The sequence below is a fragment of the Lithobates pipiens genome, unplaced genomic scaffold, assembly GCF_037356315.1.
Source record: "Lithobates pipiens isolate NorthernLeopardFrog02 unplaced genomic scaffold, aLitPip1_a1.2 Scaffold_22, whole genome shotgun sequence".
Taxonomy (NCBI): domain Eukaryota; kingdom Metazoa; phylum Chordata; class Amphibia; order Anura; family Ranidae; genus Lithobates; species Lithobates pipiens.
Window position 1 is genome coordinate 296,667,758 of NW_027507784.1, and position 14,046 is coordinate 296,681,803.

Consider the following 14,046-nt stretch of genomic DNA (forward strand, 5'->3'; position numbering starts at 1 on the left):
GACGCAGTGCCGTATCACAAAAAATGGCCTGGTCATTAAAGTGGTTGTAAACCCTTACAAACCACTTTGACCTACAGGTAAGCCTAGATTAAGGCTGACATATAGGTCCAAGAAATATTTTGTAAATATCTTTTTGTAAATATCTCCTAAACCGTGTAGGTTTAGGAGATATTTACAAAAAGACAGGCACCTCTGTCTACGGAGCATGCGCCATAGACAGCAGCACGCAGTCGCACTATCTCTGTTAGCAGCATGTCGCTACTAACGGCGATATGCCGTTAGTGGCGGCTCCCGTGCGTATGCGCATGAGTGACGTCATCTCTGTTCCAGCGCTGTGAGTGGCCGGAGCAGTGATACCCGGAAGAAGATGGAGGCTCCGTGCTACAGGGGACAGCGGTGACATCGCTGGCTCCTGTGTCAGGTAAGTGATGCATAGTAGCCCATTATGCTTTACTTTTGCAGGGAGACAAAGAAGAAGTAAACCCATCAGGGTTTACTTCCTCTTTAAGGGGGTAAATTCTTCGGGCCCTTAAGTGGTTAAAGTAAAACTAAGCCCTCCTATTCTTTTCAGCCAAGGAAGTAAAAATCTACACATGCTTCGATTTTCGGACGTCCGACCATACGTTTTTTGTGGCATGCTAGTCTCATGTTGAAAGTGAAGAGGTTACTCACAATACAAAAATTTTCAGACTACAACATCAGAAGTGACGCAACACGTTGAATAGTTTTGTATGTATTCTTTCGTTTCTGAGCATGCGTAGTCTGGCTCTTACGATTTTTTTTTTGTAGCCAAACCCTACTAATGAAACGAAAACCGGACGTTGAGTTCACATCTGACAAAAATGTTAGTTTGCACACCTAGCTTTTGTCTGACGAAAAAGCGAAATCAGCTGTCGAAAGCACCGTACCAACGATCCGAAAATTGCCAGACAGCTCGCCGTACAAATTTTTTCATCTGATTTTCATATTGTGTGTACGGGCCTTTACTGTTTGACCTTCAACTGCCATGGTGCTGCACCGCTGTCATCAGTTATGACACCAGACATTTAATGGTTTGACAGTTTAGATGAGTGCACAAGAGAATGTGACAGTTAGCAATCCTGTATTTTTAAAACCGTTCAATTGATATGTTTAGTTCCGCTTTAAGATGGAATATTTAAATTTATGGATAGGGCCAATCATAACTTGTACTTTTATAAACTGAAAAGATGGCATCCAAGAGCAATAGAGATTTTTGCCTCTAAAATTAGCTCTATGTTAATAGGAGAACTACAAGTCACTCCATGTATTACTGTAGCAGAGAATGCTGGGAGCTATAGTCCCATGGACATTGACAGCCTTTGGTTGACCATACACACTAAATCTTAAAGGCATAGTTCACCTTTACCAAAAAAATATATGTAATGGACATCTGTATATAAAAACAACCTGGGCAGCTTTGACCAAAGTTGAATAGGTGTAGGCCATTTACATTCCTCCTGAGGTCTGTATGGAAAACTCACAGAGATCACATCTTCCCATTCTCCCTTGTTGCTAGGACGTTGCTAAGAGACTCCTAGCTGTTTCTGTTCACCTCCAATATCACAGGAGTGAGCTCTCAAATGCTGAGCTGAGTTTCTGCATCAAGGGGGAGCAAGAGCATGTGAGAGGGTTGAATCAGAGAAAAAGCTCAATACTGATGGTGGAGGTGAACAGAAAACTAGGAGTCATTGAGCAACGTCCCAGCAACAAGGCAGGATGGGGATGATACAATCTCTGGGAGTTTTTCATACAGGTTTCAGGAGGTACTTATCTAAATGGCTTAAACATATGGCAAAGGCATTATTCATCTTTTGATCAAAGCTGCACAGTTTGCTTTTAACTATAGATGCCTCTTACCTGCATAGACAGTTTTTTTTGATAAAGGTGAACTATACTTTAAAGCGGGAGTCCACCGGGACTCAGCGTTTTTTTTTTTTTTTTTAAAAGCCAGCAGCTACAAATACTGCAGCTGCTGACTTTTAAAATAGTGACACTTACCTGTCCAGCGCGCCCGCGATGTCGGCACCCGAAGCCGATCGCTAGGTCGTCTGTCGGGTCCTGCCGCCGCCATCTTGGGTATGGGAATCAGGAAATGGAGCCTTTCGGCTTCATTTCCCGGTTCCCTACTGCGCATGCGCGAATTGCGCTGCGCAATAAGGACGCTCCCCGCTGCCTCTGGGAGCTGTGTGTTTCCCAGCAGGCAGCGGGGCACTTGCGGGAAGGGGCGGGCACTTGTGGAAAGGGGCGTAAGTTACGCCCCTTTCCGCAGAGAGCTGTCCCAGAAGTGGGTGCAGTTACCTGGATTATCCAGGTAACTGCACCCCCCTCCCCCCTGAAAGGTGCCGATTGTGGCACCGGAGGGGGGGGAGGGTTCCGATGAGCGGAAGGTCCACTTTAGGGTGGACCTCCGCTTTAAAGAGGAAGTAAACCCAGATGAGTTTACTTCCTCTTCGATTCCCTGCAAAGGTAAAGCATAATGGACTATTATGCATTGTATAGTAGTCCATTATGTGTCACTTACCTGACACATGAGCCAGCGAAGTCACCGCTGTCCCCTGTAGTCCAGAGCATCCATCTTCTCGGTGGGTCTCGCAGCTCCGCCGCTGTCATTCGGCGAAGCCGCGATATCGTCACTCCCGCGCATGTGCACGGGAGCCGCCACTCGCGGCATATCGCCATTGACGGCGGCGTGCTCAGTGCGCCTGAGCGTCGCGGTCTACGGCGCATGCGCCGTAGACAGCAGTGCCTGTCTTTCGGCAAATATCTCCTAAACCATGTAGGTTTAGGAGATATTTCTTGGACCTACAGGTAAGCCTTAATCTAGGCTTACTTGTAGGTCAAAGTTGGTTGTAAGGGTTTACAACCACTTTAAAGCAGTGGTCATCAACCCTGTCCTCAGGGCGCATTAACAAGCCAGGTTTTATGTATTACCTTGGAGAGATGCAGACTAGAATACTGCAATCACTGAGCAGCAAATTATATCACCTATGATGTATTTCAGTTATTTTGCAAACCTGGCCTGTTAGTGGGCCCTGAGGACAGGGTTGATGACCACAGCTTTAAAGTATAACTAAAGGCAAAACATTTTTTTATTTTTTTTGGATAATGCGGAGAGGGATTAGAGCACCTGGCAGGTTTTTATTGCTGTCTGTGGCCCCGTTGGGGAGATTCACCCTCTCCATTTGTCCTCTTTACCATTATCATTAAAAGTGAAAATGAAAGAAAATCCGAAATTTTGGGTTCTCCCCAGAAAGGTAATAGAGGGGAAATCTTCCAATCGAGACACTAGTCCCTTAATTTGCAAGCATTTCCTCTCACTTCCTGTTTGGCTATGGGACAGAAAGTGAAGGGAAATCTCCTCAATAGGATACAGATGGTTAAAAAAAAACAGACAGGGGTTCTAACCCTTCCTTACTCTATCCAAAATTAAATAAAAAATGTTGCCTATAGTTCTATTTTTAGTTGGCCACACACTGTGCAAACTGTGTCTGGTTTCTGAAGAACAGGTCAAAATTCTATTAGTGGGTGCCCTTGTCAGCCCCGCTACATTTGACAAAAGTTGATCATTCAATTGATTTTTGTGGAAGAAGCCTGCTGGAAAGTTTTTGGGTGAACAGTGACTGCATCCAATCAGATGGGCATTTTAGCAGCTGGCAGGGCCCGCTATCAAAGTACAATAGCCTGAGTGAGAGATTCGTCCATTGTATGGCCAACTGTAGATGTGGTGGTGGAAAATCTGTGGACTAAACTTGTCACTGGGCACACATTGGGCCAGGATTGGAATAAGTGATGCTCCTTGTATATGGGGGATGCCCCGGCCACTTATGATTGGCCGGCTGCAGTGACAGCTTCCTCTGATTAGTCAGGACTAGGATCCAGACACACCTGAGCTCATCCCTAGTCTCAGGCATGGAGGAGGAGCCAGACTCGTGCTGGACTGTTGTTTTCCTGTGCGTTGATGCGCGATGCACTGACGCACGTTAGTCAAACATTGCACAAAAATAAAGTTGGGTTCAATCTACTTTTTTGTCCCCCCCAAAACCAGCAGATATCATCGCATCACAGTGGTGAGATTCGCTCCCATTCGATCGCCTTATTTTTTTACAGGCTCTTGCATTGGCCTGCATTGAAAAAACAAAAATGTCAGCGCATCTGATGTGAATGCACTGAATGAAATCTCATTCCTGGCTTCACAGGTGGAAAATAAACCGGTCCAGCTGAGAGCCAATGATATCCTATACAGCCAGGCATCACATAAAGGAGCACACACAGCCTAGTACTGGCCTACAGTTATCTAACAAGCCCTATTACCCCCCCCAGCTCAGATCTAATCCATTGCTCATCCTTCCCCGGCTCCCAATCCCCCCACACCACCGTCTTACCCCGCCGGCCGGCTTCTTTTATTTTTCTCCTCTCGTAAGGCTTCTACTTCTGTGCCAGGCCGCTTCGCTTCTCGTTACCCTGACAACAGGCCGGGCAGTCACATGACCCGAAAGCACCAACCCTGGCTTTCCTATTGGCAGCGCGCTGACCCGAACTAAACGAGCGCTTCCGAAGAGTTCCGGAATGTGCCGAACACCGCTCGTGTTTTTCCGGAGAGGAAAAAAAAGGCCCTCCTGTGAGGGATTATTACTTCCTGTGATGCAGAATGATTGTCTGGGAGATACAAATACACATTCTATAAAAACGTCCAATAAAATATTTTCTGTCATGTATAAAGTGTATCTAAAGTCTAAACATTTGTGTTTCGTTTTGGAGAGGTTAGGGAATGGGTAACGCAGCCATGTTAGCGGGAATTCAAAATATAAAAAGGTCCCTTAGAGAGGTGGCAGCCCATGTGTGCTGCGGCCTCCCCTCCATTCCAGGCCTACAGCCTCTGTCAGTATCCTCCCCCGCTGTACACCATGGTTCCTTCCTCCAAACCCTCACCTCAGCAAGAACATGGTGCCAGAGGGAAGAGCCATTGGCAGAGACAGGGGACGCTGACAACCAATGCTCCTAGTAATGTAGAATGATGAAGACACTGCATCCCTGGAACAACATGGAGGTAGGACAGATGCTGCCAAAGAGGTGAGTATAAAACCAATTCTATTACAGGAACCCTTCGATTTTTAGTATCTCTTGGCACTTTATTACGCCTATCAGCTCTGTTTTATTTTATTTAGTCATTGTTCTTTTTGCTGTGTCTTGTTTTTCGGAGATTAACTTTCACTTCCTGTCCTGGAGACACAACAGGAAGTGAGAAGAAAGTTATGGGATATACTTTTGTATGCAGCTGTATAATAGTCTCCGACAGCTTCCTACAGCAGCGCAAATATCTGGTGAGTATAACATGCTGTATGCATGTAAGCATTTTTGGTAAAATTTAAAGCCCTTACATACTGTGCTGTCTAGGGCATCAGCAGTAAAGGAGCGCTATTTTTAGCGCCGCATTACCGTCGTTTTAGCTGCACTATTCGGCCACTAGTAGGGCGGATTTAAAGCGGAGGTCCACCCTAAAGTGGACCTTCCGCTCAGTGGAATCCTCCCCCCCTCCGGCGCCACAATTGGCACCTTTCAGGGGGGAGGGGGGTGCAGGTACCTGTACAGTACAGGTATCTGCACCCACTTCCGGGATAGCTCTCTGCGGAAAGGGGCGTAGATCTACGCCCCTTTCTGAAAGTCCCCCGCTGCCTGCTGGGAAACACACAGATCCCAGAGGCAGCGGGTCCATCCTTATTGCGCTCCACTTCCTGATTCCCATACCCAAGATGGCGGCGGCAGCACCCGAGAGACGATCAAGAGATCGGCTTCAGGTGCCGACATCGCGGGCGCGCTGGGCGGGTAAGTGTCCTTATTTTAAAAGTCAGCAGCTGCTGTATTTGTAGCTGCTGGCTTTTAAAAAAAAAAACGGCCGAACTCCGGGCGGACTCCGGCTTTAACTCCCTGCTAGCAGCCGGAAAGGGGTTGAATCCACTTGCAAACCGGCGGTACAGCAGCACTGCACCATTGATTTCAATGGGGAAGAGCGGTGAGTTCCCCGCTCCAAAGAAGATGCTGGCAGGACTTTTTCTGATGCCCTGCCAGCGCACCGCTCCAGTGTGAAAGCACTCGGGCTTTCACACTGGAGTGAAAGGAGCAGCTGTTTTAGGGCGGTTTGTAGGCACTATTTTTAATGCTATAGCACCTGCAAAATGCCCCCAGTGTGAAAGGGGTCTTAGACTTCATGCACTCGGCCATACAGGGGCTGTACAGAGTCCATACAGCTTGCAGAGCCAGCATAATCTCTCTCCTGGGGACCACAGCTGCCACATACAGCCACCCATTGAGATGGATTAGAAAATGCATCTACACCAGGGGTCTTGAACTGGCAGCTCTGTAGCTGTTGCGAAACTACAAATCCCATCATGCCTCTGCCTGTGGGAGTCATGCTTGTAACTGTCAGCCTTGCAGTACCTCATGGGACTTGTAGTTTTACAACAGCTGGAGGGCCACCAGTTTGCGACCCCTGATCTACACTATATTGTCAAAAGTATTGCAACGCTTGCCTTTACACACACATGAATTTGAATGGCATTCAGTCTTAGTCCATAGGGTTCAATCAGGGGCGGCCCATCCATTAAGGGTGCACGGGCGCCGCCTCTCCCCCTTCCATGCATCTGGCCCCTTTCAGGACACTGGTGCATGGATTCCAAGGCGGATGGGGGGGCTGTTTTTTTGAAGCACCAATTAGAGCCAGCGGCTATAACAGGCTTCAATATTGGGTGGGCTTGGGTCGCAGTGAGTGCGCTCCAATCCCACCCAGGTGTGTTACAACAGCACATGAATATTTGCTGTTGTAACACTGATCCTCCTCCTGGCCAATCAGAAATCCAGTTTTGACACCCGTATGGCTGAAAGGACAGGCGATCCTATTGGATGCCGAGGAGGGGAGGAGCTGGAAGCCGCCATGGAGTAGGGGACACAGAGCCGCTGCACCGCGCTGCCTACTGCCACCCATGGGATATGTGCCAGACCGACCAGATGCCGCTGGGGGGGGGTGGGTGGTTGTTTGCTGCCCCCCCACCCCAAAAAAAACGCACCAGCCGCTACTGGGTTCAATATTGAGTTGGCCCACCCTTTGCAGGTATAACAGCTTCAACACTTCTGGGAAGGCTGTCCACAAGGTTTAGGAGTGTGTCTATAGGATTGTTTGACCATTCTTCCAGAAGTGCATTTGTGAGGACAGGCACTGATGTTGGACGAGAAATGCCTGGCTCAAAATCTGCACTCTAATTCATCCCAAAGGTGTTCCAAAAGAAGCCCGGTAGAAGAAGCTGATGAGGGACCTCATGGGCATTGGACTGTTGAAGCATAGGTAAGTATAGTTTAGTGACAGTAAGGCCCCTTTCACACTGGGGCGGTTGCGGGTGTCGGCGGTAAAGCAGCGTTATTTTTAGCGTTGCTTTACCGTTGTTTTAGCGTTTTATGTATTTGGCCACTAGCAAGGCAGTTTTAAACCCTGCTATTGGCCAAAAAAGGGTTGAAAGCGGCGCTTTGCCAGCGGTATAGCTGCGCTGCCCCATTGATTTCAATGGGTAGGAGCGGTGAATACACCGCTCCTTCACCTCTCCAAAGATTCTGCTAGCAGTACTTTTTTTACAGTTTTTACCGTCCTGCTAGCGTACTGCTCCAGTGTGAAAGGCCTCTGGCTTTAACACTGGAGTGAAAGGAGCCGCTTTTTTAAGGTGCTATACAGGTGCTATTTTTAGCACTGTAGCGCCTCAGTGTGAAAGGGGCCTTAATTCTAGTTTAGAAAAAAAAAAAATCTATTCAAGTATGTATTCTCAACTCAAATAAGTTCCTTCTATTGAGCTCAACCTCCTTTAAATCTCCATTTCTTTTTTTTGTAGGGACAGTTGCTGACCTCTTAACCCCCAGACATCACATGCTGTTTCCCACACTGCCATATGTGAGAGTATGTGACAGTTGACAATTACATTTAAAAGACCAACTGAACTTAAAGGGATTGTAAAGTAATTTTTTTTTTTTTTTTTTTAAATAACAAACATGTTATAATTACCTCCACTGTGCAGCTCGTTTTGCACAGAGTGGCCCCGAACCTGCTCTTCTAGGGTCCCTCGGCGGCTGTCTCTGCTTCTTCCCGCAGGTACTTCTCACGTTCATGCGAGCTCCCTCGCATGGTGAGAAGCACCTGTGGGCACGCTCCCGTGATACAGCCGGTGTTCTGGCATATTCAGTCCGGCCATCATATAGCGTCCGTCCTGTACTGCGCATGCGCAGTACGGGGCAGAAGAAGCTTCGTAAAATTTCCAAAGCTGAACGGCGCCTGCGCCGTGAGTGGAGGTGCACCAAGCAGACATAGGGTTGTGAAAATTAGACGGCCACTCGCCCGCTTTGGGCTCGGCCTCGCTACTCTATGTTCACTTGGATAGCGGGGCTAGAACCTGGACTCAGTGCGCAGGCGCCGTTCATCCTCGGCTATTTTCGGAATCTGTGTTGCTGTGTACTGCGCATGCGCAGTACACAGCGGACGCTATCTGATGGGGGACCTTATATGATAAGACACCCGGCGGCTATAGCCGTTTGCTGTATCACGCGGCCCCCCCCTGGCGCACTGCGTCATTGGATGTGATTGACAGCAGCGCGAGCCAATGGCTGTGCTGCCTTCAATCCATCCACTCCAGCCAATCAGCGGCCAGGCTGAGCGGCGAAGAGGATGGCGGGGGGAGCGCGGGACTTTCGAGGGGTGAGGTAAGTAAAACGGGGGAGGGCTGGGGGCACCGGCACTGTGAGATGTTTTTTCACCTTAATGCATTAAGGCGAAAAAACATTTACCTTTACAACCCCTTTAAAGTTAAAATGTATTTTGTTCTGATAAATCCAAAATATATTTAGCTGATTTAACCACCTCGCGCCCGCCCTATAGCCGAATGACGGCCGTAGAGCAGGCGCGTTCGTCCGGGTGGTCGTCCCTGGACGTCCTGATGTTTACTTCCGCAATGTGCGCCGCCGCGGGCGCGCATCGCGGAAGTTCTGTGTTTGCCGTGTCCCGTGTACTAGAGGCAGCCGTTCTGCCTCTAGTAAAAAAAAAAAAAGTAAAAAAATAAAAAGTGCCATCCTCCCCCCAGCAGTGCCATCCTCCCCCCAGCAGTGCCATCCGCCCCAGTGCCATCCACCCCAGTGCTACCTGCCCCCAGTGCCATCCACCCCAGTGCTACCTGCCCCCAGTGCCATCCACCCCAGTGCTACCTGCCCCCAGTGCCATCCACCCCAGTGCCACCTGTTGTCAGTGCCATCTGTCGTCAGTGCCATCTGTCATCAGTGCCACGTATAAGTGCCATCTGTCATCAGTGCCACGTGTCATCAGTGCCACATAGTGCCATCTGTCATCAGTGCCACGTATTAATGCCATCTGTCATCAGTGCCACGTATCAGTGCCATTTGTCATCAGTGCCACCTGTCAGTGTCACGTGCCATCTGTTGTCAGTGTCACGTGTCATCAATGCCACTTATCAGTGCCATCTGTCATCAGTGTCACGCGTCATCGGTGCCATGTATTAGTGCCATCTGTCATCGGTGGCACGTATTAGTGCCACGTATTAGTGCCATCTGTCATCAGTGCCACGTATTAGTGCCACGTGTCTTCAGTGCCACGTATTAGTGCCACGTGTCATCATTGCCACGTATAAGTGCCACGTGTCATCAGTGCCACATATTAGTGCCATCTGTCATCAGTGCCACGTATAAGTGTCATAATTGCCACGTATCAGTGCCATCTGTCATCAGTGTCACGTGTCATTGTCCTGGTGCTTCAAAAGTGTAATAAATAGTCAACAAGTTAGATGTGTAATTTATGTTCCTAGAACACATGATGGCGCTACCTGCATGTTGGGCCTCTCTATGTGGCCAGGCTGTGAAAAAGTCCCACACATGTGGTATTGTAATACTCAGGAGGAGTAGCAGAACGTATTTTGGGGTGTCATTTGTGGTATACACATGCCACGTGAGAGAAATAACCTATTACAATGACAATTTTGTGGAGAAAAAAAAATGAAAAATCTTAATTTTGCAAAGAATTGTGGGAAAAAAATGACAACATCAAAAAGCTCACTATGTCTCTTACTAAATACCTTGGAATGTCTACTTTCCAAAAAGGGGTCATTTGGGGGGTATTTGTACTTTCCTGACTTGTTCGGGTCACAAGAAGTGAGATAGGCCACCAGTACATCAGATGTGATCAATTTTGTGCGATTCGCACCACACCTTGTAGACTCTAACTTTCACAAAGACCAAATAATATCCACTAATTTGGGTTATTTTTACCAAAGATATGTAGCAGTATAAATTATGGCCAAATTTTATGAAGAAAAATTAATAATTTGCATAATTCTGTCACAGAAACAAAGAAATATGCGTTTTTTTTCAAAATTTTTGGTCTTTTTTCATTTATAGCGCAAAAAATAAAAACCCCAGAGGTGATCAAATACCACCAAAAGAAAGCTCTATTTGTGGGAAAAAAAGGACAAAAAATTAATTTGGGTACAGGGTTGCATGACTAAGTAATTGTCATTCAAATTGTGAGAGCACCGAAAGCTGAAAATTGGTCTGGGCAGGAAGGGTGTTTAAGTGCCCAGTAAGCAAGTGGTTAAACTGAAATTTCAGTTGGGCTTTAAAGTGGAACCTATCCTATCCTTTTCAGCCAAGGAAGCTGCCATCTAATGCATGCCATACATGGGTCGAATTCTCTTTAGAGAAGAAATTCTTTCAAAAATCAGAAATGTTGCGCTTTTTTGTGATCTGAAGGTGCCACCATTGATTTCGAAATTCGACCAACCAAGCCTTCAATTTCTCCCTCGCGCATGCAAATAGCGATCGTTCCACATGTGAGATGTCACCACAAACCTCAGATCATGGGCAATAATTGAATGGCACTTGGACGAATCATGCCTCAGGGTCTGATAGGAAGCTGCAGCTGATCGCTGTGAAGGAATACAGCTTCCCCATCACACCCTGAGGCAAGAGCAGTATACAGCGGCTGTGGTGGTGCAAATTTAGATGGCTGGTTGTTGCCTAGGGCAACACAAAACCAAAATACAACACTGATTATATGGGATCAGGTCGCTTCTTTTTATTTCTTTATGGTATAAATGTACATATGTGATCAGGGAGTCTGTATTTTTATTTAGTTTACATAGACGTATACCCTGAAATTGATAACAAGCATTCCTTTTAAACAGAAGGCGAAATCTAGAAGCGATCTGTGAAATCCGGGCGATCGAGGCAGCAAGGACACTGTGATGTTGGATAACTGTCCTTCAATAAAACATTCCCCATCCCGTACACTACACTGGTCACAAAGTGGAAGTTGTCACTGTTTGAATGACAGCCAGCTTCCGGCACGCCCATCCACATCAATCAAATCACCAGCGGCCAATAGAATCCCGAGGGAGGGAAGCTGCCTCAGACAGACGAGTTCACTTTTGAAACCTTGTTTTCTACTGGATAACCTCCCCAGCCAATCCGCGCTTTCCTTCCCTGCCCACTGACATCACACGGCCCGTCCCTACGCGCCCATGACTCTTTGCGCTGCTCTAGCGTTGCGCGTTCCGATTGGCGACCCTACCGCAAGCGCCGCCCTTCCCAGCGAACCGACCAACCCGTGCGTTTGTTTGGGTTGCGAGGGGCGTGACATGTTTTGGCAGGCAGGCTTGGCGCGGGTTGTTGTCAGATGCGGACGCAGGTTGGGGAGAGGGAGGTCGGTGCCCGGGTCTGAAGGAGCTTTGGGCCGGGCCCAGTGAGATCGGATCTGTATTATCGCACCTTAGATGTGTGCTGGAGCACACCAGGCGCTACCCGCATAGGTCTGAGGGCCTGGGCTGTCAGTTCTGGTCGTGCCGAGGATAAGGGGAGCTGCAGCAGGCCCTTTCATCATCCTGAATGCTGCAGGTAAGACCTGTGTCCCTCCACCCATTAGACTTGCATGGTCTTCAGCAACATGGGTTGTCCCAGCAGGTGTGGCACTACAAGTCCCAGCAGGTGTGGCACTACAAGTCCCAGCAAGCTGCTAGCAAAGGAAGACCTGCTATGTGATTAGTGATCTCAGACAGCCTGTGGGTTGCTGCAGCTATTCCTGCCCCACTCCTATACCCAGAGGATGGGGACATGCTGCATCTTATCTGCACAGCTGTCAGGGTGACAAATGCCTTCCATCACACCTTTATGTCACTTCCCTGTCCATGCTGCAGTGTGATCAGCAGTGCTGGACTCTTCCTATTGACCGGTCACACCTGACAGCATGCTGCAGTCTGGATCCAACAGTTCTTTCAGTTCCAGGTGCCATATAGATAGTAAATATAAGGGGTGATCAAGCTTTACATCCCTCCAATCAGTGTCACAATATACAGGACGTGATCCCCCACCCCACCCTCAACACAAGTGGGTTTCTATAGAGGAAACAGGTGCTGCAGGGGAGTGATGGCTGACAGCAGCTGTTGTCTGCTGGAAATCCTTATCTGCTCTATTCATCCAATAACAATCTTCTTATAGTCCTGAAAAGCAGGGTCATGGCTGTGCTTTTATTTGCCTCCCCAGTGTTTGTGTAGTCATGTATTGATAGAATGTATCCATTGATTTGCTAGTGATCAATAATCTGCAATCAGGAAGACAGCAAACTCCAATATCTTCTTCTGTTCTAAGCTTCACCATCTCTTCTCATCATGATTATTCCCAGCTTGCAGAATGATACATAATCATAAAAACGATACATAAAAATAAATAATACCATTAATAATACTCCTCTGCTGTCATTCAATTCTTCATTTGGTCATGTGTTGATTTCACAACATAGATCTGATCTGTAGATATTACTAATTGTCTGTATTTCAAGTCTGTGTAACTGAATATTTATTTTGTGGTTGTTTTTTGACAGTTACTTTTTCAGTTCCTTTGTTTTCATGTGATGATCCTGATGTCTGTTTGATATAAAAACAGTGTATTGTTTACATGGTATCAGATGGCAGCATGTGACTTCTTACCTGTGTTACCTGTCTGCTATCAATGTGTCTGATTTCAGAGTTTACTTTATCATTTGTTGATTTCAGTATCTTCTCAATGGTGTTGATCTCTTGTTGACATGATTTTTAATCTCTGTGTTTTATAAATGCTGATCAGTGTTTTTATCATTGAATGGTGATCTCAGTGTTTTCATCTCAATCTGTGGTTTTCTTTTTTTTTTCAATGATGTTGATCCCCTTTTTTATTATTATTATTAATAATCTTGTGTGTTTGTTGTGGTGTGTGTTTTTTTTTTTTTTTTTTGTATGAATGTTGATCTCAGTGTATGTGTGTTTTATTAATGTTGATCAGTGTTTTCTCAATGAGGTTAATCCTCCCTCCTTTTGCATTAGTATACATCTCAGTGTTTTTCTCAATCTTATTTTATTTTTTAAATTTTCCTTAATGTTGTATTTTTGTAACATTAATGTTGATCACAGTGTGTTTTATTTTTTTTTTTTTTTTATTTTTTTTATTAGCGTTTTTTATTTGATGTTAAGTGTTTCTTGTTTAATGTTGGTCTATGTGCTTTGTCAATGTTCATCAGTGTTTCCTCAATGAGGTTGATTCCTTTTTTTTCATTAGTGTAGATCTGATTTTTATATATAATTTTTTTTTCTTAATAATCTTTTCTTTTTTTCATTAATATTGATATCATGTGTTTGTTTTTTTATTGGTGCTTTTTAATTTGAGTGTTTTCTTCTTTCTAAAGTTGATCAGTGCTATCCTCCTTTTAGTGTTTTCTCAATGAGGTTTCTGCATTAGTATAGATCTCAGTATATTTCCTTATGAATGCATCTTTAATGTGTATATATATTTTTTATAATGAATGTTGATGTCAGTGTTGTTTCCTTATCAGTGCAGATCTTGGTGTTTTTTTGTATCATTAATTTGGTATAATTATTGTAGATTTTTAGTGTTGATCTCCTAGACAGACATTTTGAAAATGGAGTAGTGGTGGTTGTTGTTGTTGGGGATGATGTTGCCCAT

The 14,046-nt window shown here is 46.1% G+C and overlaps 2 protein-coding genes across 2 annotated transcripts in view; one reads left to right on the top strand and one right to left on the bottom strand.

Annotated features, from left to right (window-relative positions):
• The window catches only part of IFT140 (intraflagellar transport 140), a 275,713-nt gene extending 271,158 nt beyond the window's left edge, over positions 1-4,555 (bottom strand). Inside the window, exon 1 of the mRNA XM_077449176.1 lies at positions 4,404-4,555. The gene's annotated coding sequence lies outside the window, so the exon portion shown is untranslated. The remainder of the gene's footprint in view (positions 1-4,403) is intronic.
• Positions 4,556-11,716: 7,161 nt separating this feature from the next.
• The window catches only part of CRAMP1 (cramped chromatin regulator 1), a 92,548-nt gene continuing 90,218 nt past the window's right edge, over positions 11,717-14,046 (top strand). Inside the window, exon 1 of the mRNA XM_077449179.1 lies at positions 11,717-11,949. The gene's annotated coding sequence lies outside the window, so the exon portion shown is untranslated. The remainder of the gene's footprint in view (positions 11,950-14,046) is intronic.